The sequence below is a fragment of the Mobula hypostoma genome, chromosome 5, assembly GCF_963921235.1.
Source record: "Mobula hypostoma chromosome 5, sMobHyp1.1, whole genome shotgun sequence".
NCBI classification, from domain to species: domain Eukaryota; kingdom Metazoa; phylum Chordata; class Chondrichthyes; order Myliobatiformes; family Myliobatidae; genus Mobula; species Mobula hypostoma.
This window is the reverse complement of record NC_086101.1, coordinates 172,392,146-172,398,970: the sequence shown is the minus strand read 5'-3', so window position 1 is coordinate 172,398,970 and position 6,825 is coordinate 172,392,146.

The window sequence follows — 6,825 nt, the reverse complement described above, 5'->3', positions numbered from 1 at the left end:
AACTGGATTAAATAAAACATGAAGCATAAGTACCTAACCCAAGGAGCCCACGCTTTCCAACAGACTGTGCAAAATTTACATCAGCACCGACTTTTCCAACTCATTTAATCTTAATTGTACAAAGAAAAGAAGACAGATTTTGTATGTTATAGTTCATTAATACACTGCAACTTGAGAGCATTTTATTCACGGAACTGCCAAGGGAATACTTACATTCACATTTTTCTTTCAAAACAAAAATAAAATGACTCAGATGGTGTTTTATTGCAGAATTCTGCACTGAGTTCTGCTGTACACCTTGCTGATAATTATTGCATGAGACTGGCAAATCTTCAGTTTCAGACTGGTTAATAATTCATTTTGGGCATTTTCTTATTTCGGCTTGTTGATGGGGCTGAGTGGTGGCTTCTCACAGTCTTCAATGGTTTCCCCCAGCAGTAAATAACAATTCTTGGAAAATAGGGTATTTGTTGCACAGATAAACCAAGTTTCAAATGAATACAGAAACAAATTTTGCATGTTTAAATAAAAACATTTTCAGGAGGTAGCTGTTGCTGGAAGGGCCATCATCTGTTTTAGATCACCAAGGCAATAGTGAGCTGATTCCTGAACTGCTACAGTCCTTTGGGGAAAAGTATTCCCGATGAACTATGACATAGGGGATTCCAGATTTAAACTCAGCAACGAAAAAAAACCAAGATATATATCCAAGTCAGATACAGTGCATAAATATCACCTAAAATATGATCAGATCTTCGCGTAAATCCAAAACCTAGATTAGATTAGATTATGAAGACACGCAGTCCTCTTTTATTGTCATTTAGTAATGCATGCATTAAGAAATGATACAATGTTCCTCCGGTGTGATATCACAGAAACACAGGACAGACCAAGACTGAAAAACTAACAAAAACCACATAATTATAACATATAGTTACAACAGTGCAACAATACCATAACTTGATGAAGAACAGGCCATGGGCATGGTTAAAAAAAAGTTCAAAGTCTCTCGAAAGTCCCACATCTCATGCAGACGGGAGAAGGAAGAAAACTCTCCCTGCCATGCCCGACCACAGTCCGAGTCTGAGTTGTCCGAAAACTTCGAGCTCCGATCAGCTCTCTGACACCACGTACCGAGCGCCATCTCTGCCGAACGCTTCGACCCCAGCCTCGGTCGCCAGCAGCAGGCAAAGCCAAGGATTTTGAGGCCTTCCCTCCAGAGATTCTCGATCGCACAGTAGCAGCGGCAGCAAACCAGGCATTTCAGAAGTTTCTCCAGCTGTTCCTCTGTGCTTCTCACGTCTGTCTCCATCAAATCAGAATTGTGCATGGCATCCTTCTTACAAATACGATATCATTTCACCGGAGATCTGCGCGTGTTGCGTCACACCGCCATCTTCTCCTCCAACCTAGATAAAGAGAAACCAATTAAATAAACAACACAAAAACATTATACTTATTAATTTATTTATTGAGAAAATTGATCCAATGTTACATGTATTTGTTAGAAAAAGTATGTGAACCTTTGTATTCGGTAACTGATGTGACCCTCTTGTAAAGCAATAACTCAACTAAGCATTTCCAGTAACCATTGATCAGTCCTGCACATTCGGCTTGGAGGAATTTTAGGCCATTCCTCCTTACAAAACTGCTTCAACTTTGAGGTGTTTGTGGGCGTCCTTGCATAAGCTGCTTGCTTCAGGTCCTTTCACAAAACTTCTTTAGGATTAAGGTCAGGACTTTGACTCGGCCATGCCAAAGCATGAATTTTCTTGTTTTTAAACCATTCTGTTGATTTACTCTTGTCTTTCAAATCATTGCCTTGTTACATTATCCAACTTCTATTAAACTTCAGGTGACAGACTGCTACCCTGACATTCTCCTGTAAAATGTCTTGATACAATTTTGAATTCATTGTTCCCTCAATGATTGCAAGCAATCCAGACCCTGAGACAGCAAAGCAACATCAAACCATGATGCTCCTTTAACTATGTTTCACAGTTAGGATGAGGTTTTGGTGTTGGTGTGCTGTACCCTTTTTCCTCCAAACATAGCAATGTGTATTTTTGCCAAGAAGTTCAGTTTTTTCTCACCTGTCCACGGAACATTGTCCCAGAAGCATTGTGGAACATTAGGTGGACTTTTGCAAACTTTGAGACATGCAGCAATGCATTTTTTTTTGGATAGCAGTTGTTTCTCTGTGGGGTCCTTCCATGAGCACCATTCTTGTTCAGTGTTTTACTTATAATGGACACATGAACAGTGACTTTAACAAGTTCTAGAGATTTCTGCAGGTCCTTTGTTATTACACTTGGGTTCTTTTTCACCACCTTCAACATTGCACGTTGTGCTCTTGGTCTGAACACTCAGGTCTTTAGAAATGCTTTTGTAGCCTTTTCCAGCTTCATGCATCTCTTCAATTCTTCTTCTAAGGTCCTCTGAAAGTTGTTTTCATCAAGGCATGGTGCATATAAACAGGTCTTTCTTGAGAAGAGCAGGCTCTGTCAGTAACCTGACTTTATGTGTCCTTTTTATAGGCCAGAGCACCTCTACAACCCACACCTCCAATCTCATCTCATTGATTAGAACACCTGACTCCAATAGCTTTTGTAGAAGGCATTACCCCAGAGTTTCACTTACAACAAATACATGTAATACAAAATAATCTGCAGATGCTGTTGTCAAAGGAACACTCACAATGCGCTGGAGGAACTCAGCAGGTCAGTCAGCATCAGTTGAAAAGATTAGTCGACGTTTCGGGCCGAAACCCTTCGTCAGGACTGAAGGAAGAACTTTGGGGAGGGTTTGAAGAATGCTGGTGGTTGAAAAAAACAGTAATTCTAAAGACAAAGGGGTGGGGGAGGGGAAGCAGGGAGGTGATTGGCAGGAGAACAATGCAAAGTCATAGAAGGAGGCTGAACTATGAGGGAGGTGATGTGAAATAGGGATAGGGGAAGGGAGGGAGAGGGAATTACCGGAAGTTGGAGAATTCTATGTTCATACCAAGGGGCTGGAGACTACCTAGATGGTATATGAGGTGTTGCTCCTCCAACCTGAGTTTAGCCTCATCATGGCAGTAGAGGAGGCCATGTATGGACATATCTGAATGGAAATGGGAAGCCGAAGAAGTGGGTGGCTACCGGGAGATCCTGTCTGTTGTGGCGGACAGAGTGGAGGTGCTCGACGAAGCGGTCCCCCAATCTGCATCGGGTTTCACCGATGTAGAAGAGGCCGCACCGGGAGCACCGGATGCAATAGATGACCCCAACAGACTCACAAGTGAAGTGTTGCCTCACCTGGAAGGACTGTTTGAGGCCCTGAATGGTGGCAAGAGAGGAGGTGTAGGGACGGGTGTAGCAGTTACGCTTACAGGGATAAGTGCCGGGTGGGAGATCCGTGGGGATGGACGTGCGGATAAATGAGTTGCAGAGGGATCGATCCCTGCGGAAAGCGGAGAGGGGTGGAGAGGGAAAGATGTGCTTAGTGGTGGGGTCCTGTTGAAGGTGGCGGAAGTTGCGGAGGATAATGTGCTGGATCCGGAGGCTGGTGGGGTGGTAGGTGAGGACAAGGGGAACTCTGTCCCTGTTGTGGTGGCGGGAAGATGGGGTGAGGGCCGAAGTGCAGGAAATGGAGGAGATGCGGGTGAGGGCATCATTGATCACCGTAGAAGAATTTCGTGGAACGGAAAGCCTCATCCTGGGAGCAGATGCGGCAGAGACGGAGGAATTGGGAATAGGGAATGGGTGATCAATGATGCCCTCACCCGCATCTCCTCCATTTCCTGCGCTTTTCCCCACCCTTCATGACCATAAGACTATAAGGTATAGGAGCAGAATTAGGCCATCTGGCCCATCGAGTCTGTTCCGCCATTCAATCATGGCTGATCCTTCTTTTGTCTCTTCTGCAACCCCAGTTCCCGGCCTTCTCCCCGTAAGCTTTGATGCCATGTTCCATCAAGAATCTATCAATCTCTGCTTTAAATACAGAATCAGAATCAGGTTTATTATCACCGGCATGGGACGTGAAATTTGTTAACTTAGCAGCAGCAGTTCAATGCAATACATAATCTAGAAGAGAGAAAAAAAATAAACGAATAAATCAATTATGTATATTGAATAGATTAAAATAACGTGCAGAAACAGAAATACTGTATATTAAAAGAAAGTGAGGTAGTGTCCAAAGATTCAATGTCCATTTAGGAATTGGATGGCAGAGGGGAAGAAGCTGTTCCTGAATCACTGAGGGTGTGCCTTCAGGCTTCTGTACCTCCTACCTGATGGTAACAGTGAGAAAAGGGCATGCCCTGGATGCTGGAGGTCCTTAATAATGGATGCTGTCTTTCTGAGACACCGCTCCCTAAAGATGTAACACACACAAAAAATGCTAGTGAATGCAGCAGGCCAGGCAGCATCTATAGGAAGAGGTACAGTCGACGTTTCTGACCGAGACCCTTCGTCAGGACTAACTGAAAGAAGAGATAGTAAGAGATTTGAAAGCGGAAGGGGGAAGGGGAGATCCAAAATGATAGGAGAAGACAGGAGGGAGAGGGATGGAGCTAAGAGCTGGACAGGTGATTGGCAAAAGGGATACAAGGCTGGAGAAGGGAGAGGGTCATGGGACAGGAAGCCTAGGGAGAAAGAAAGAGGGGGGGGGATAAACCCAGAGGATGGGCAAGGAGTTATAGTGAGAGTGACAGAGGGAGAAAAAAGAGAGGGAAAAAAGGGAGAAAGAAAATAATAAATAAATAAATAGATAGATAAATAACGGATGGGGTACAAGGAGGAGGAGGGGCATTAACGGAAGTTAGAGAAGTCAATGTTCATGCCATCAGGTTGGAGGCCACCCAGACGGAATATAAGGTGTTGTTCCTCCAACCTGAGTGTGGCTTCATCTTGACAGTAGAGGAGGCTGTGGATAGACATATCAGAATGGGAATGGGATGTGGAATTAAAATGTGTGACCACTGGGAGATCCTGCTTTCTCTGGCGGACAGAGCATAGGTGTTCAGTGAAACGGTCTCCCAGCCTGCGTCGGGTCTCACCAATATATAGAAAGCCGCATCAGGAGCACTTAAAGATGTCCTGGGTACTTTGTAGGCTAGTACCCAAGATGGAGCCAACTAGACTTACAACCTTCTGCAGCTTCTTTCGGTCCTGTGCAGTAGCCCCTCCATTCCAGAGAGTGATGCAGCCTGTCAGAATGCTCTCCACGGTACAACTAGAGAAGTTTTTGAGTGTATTGACATGCCAAATCTCTTCAAACTCCTAATGAAGTATAGCCACAGTCTTGCCTTCTTTATGACTACATTGATATGTTGGGACCAATTTAGACTCTCAGAGATCTTGACACCTAGGAATTTGAATCTGCTCACACTCTCCACTTCTGATCCCTCTATGAGGATTGGTATGTGTTCCTTCATCTTATCCTTCCTGAAGCCCACAATCAGCTCTTTTGTCTTACTGACGTTGAGTGCCAGGTTGTTGTTGCAGCACCACTCCACTAGTGGGCATATCTCACTCCTGTATGCCCTCTCGTTGCCACCTGAGATTCTACCAGCAATGGTTGTATCATCAGAAATACACCCAATGACCTGGCCTCCACAGCTGCACATGGCAACAAATTCCACAAATTCACCACCTTTTGGCGAAAGAAATTTCTCCGCATCTCTGTTTTGAAAGGGCGCCCCTCTATCCTGAAGCTGTGCCCTCTTGTCCTAGGCTCTCCCACCATGAGAATCATTCTTTCCACATCTACTCTGTCTAGGCCTTTCAACATTTAAAAAGGTTTCAGTGAGATCCTCCCTTATCCTTCTGAATTCCAGCAAGTACAGACCAAGAGCCATCAAACGTTCCTCGTATGATAACCCTTTCATTCCTGGAATCATCCTTGTGAACCTCCTCTGGACCCTCTCCAATGTCAGCACCTCTTTCCTAAGAAGAGGGACCCAAAACTGCTCACCATTCTCAAGGTGAGACCTCACCAGTGCCTTATAAAGCCTCAGCATCACATCCTTGCTCTTGTATTCTAGACCTCTTTTAATGAATGCTAACATGTCATTTGCCTTCCTCACCACTGACTCAACCTGCAAGTTAGCTTTCAGGGTGTTCTGCACAAGGACTCCCAACTCCCTCTGCATCTCAGATTCCTGGATTTTTCTTCCCCTTTAGAAAATAGTCACACATTTATTTCTATTAGCCAAGTGCCTGACCATGCATTTTCCAACATTGCATTTCATTTGCCACTTTCTTGCCCATTCCCCGAATCTGGCTAAGTCCTTCTGCATCCTACCTGTTTCCTCAACACCAACTGCCCTTCCTCCAATCTTTGTATCATCCGCAAACTTGGCAACAAAGCTATTTATTTCATCATCTAAATCATTTATATACAGCATAAAAAGAAGTGGTCCCAACACCGACCCCCGCAGAATACCACTAGTCACTGGCAGCCAACCAGAAAAGGATCCTTTTATTCCCACTCGTTTCCTCCTACCTATCAGCCAATGCTCTAACCATGTTAGTGACCATGTAACCGTGTTAGTTCTTGGATAAAATGTGATTCATTTTCTTGCAGGCATTCACAGTAAAACAGTGAAATACATTAGAATCAATGAAAAACTACATACAAGACAGATATGCGATTGATGTGCAAATAAAAAATAAATAAGTAAATAAATAACACTGAGAACATGAGTTGTCGAGTCCTTGAAAATGAGCCATAGGTTATGGAATCAGAGTTGAGATGAGTGAAGTGAATCTGATTGTTCCTAAACTTGGTAGTGTGGGACCTCAGTCTCCTGTACATTTGTTCCAATGGCTGCAGTGATAT